The following is a 1,074-nucleotide window of genomic DNA, read 5'->3' on the forward strand; positions in this document are numbered from 1 at the left end:
GATATCGAAGTTCTTTCATAAGTCCGGATTAGCTCTTATGAAGATACTCTTTCTCCTTGAACAAATCAGTCAGTGGCTTGGTGTGCTAGGATACACATATGGAATGGAGATGATCAGTCTATCAAACCACAGAATACTTCGCACGTGCATAACTGACTTGGGATGGTTCCAGAGGAGGTAAAAAAACATGCTTTCTCGAATTCACGGCGGCAACTTACATCAAATGCACGTGAATCAAAGGAAGTCACTTCTTTCATCCAAACATATACCTCAGAGACGGAACTCGAAGGCATTGTTTACAAAGTTTCCAACACTAGCTTAATGTCCAACAGAATCATGAAGAAGATAAGGATGTTGTCGATGAGCTCAACAACAACTCATCGGAATTCCCATATCACTGGACTTCCACCATCGTGTGAACACGGTGATAGCATTGGTCAGACCCATAAGAATATAATGGTGTATGCTCGAGGAAAACCACGAGTAAGACAACATTACGAATATCGTTGGTTCTGATTTGATTTGACGATAGCCCATACTCAAATCAAAGATTGGATAAGATAATAGATCCAGCAACTGATCACAGGGACCAATCGATGAAGATATCACCTTTCTTCAACACACACTACAGAAGAATATCCCTTTGGGACGAACTAAGTCAGGCAAGCTTTTATCTTCCAACTCTCCAAGTTGTTGTCTAGCTTAACCAACTAGCTCAGGGATATCTAACACCGATTCTTGGAGAGAAGGTGGTTCACAAGAAACCAACTTGATCACGAGCTCAACATAGCGGTCAGGTGACAACCTGGTAATACTTCCGAGAAGATCTTCGGAAATCACGAACCACCATATGTTACTAAGCTCGAGAACAATCTTGCTTTTCAGGGCAAGATGATATGATCAAATGAGCGAGGACTTAACAAATCCTATTTCATCAATCGAGGAGTGCACCAGGAAAATGGACTAGGTAGCACAATCAGTCTTAGAAGGATGATTCGAAAATCAACATACTAAGAATGAAATTATTATCCTTTAACTACCAAGCAACAGAGTTGCTAGCAGTATTGATTTCAC

This window comes from Triticum dicoccoides, chromosome 7A, assembly GCF_002162155.2.
Source record: "Triticum dicoccoides isolate Atlit2015 ecotype Zavitan chromosome 7A, WEW_v2.0, whole genome shotgun sequence".
Lineage (NCBI taxonomy): Eukaryota > Viridiplantae > Streptophyta > Magnoliopsida > Poales > Poaceae > Triticum > Triticum dicoccoides.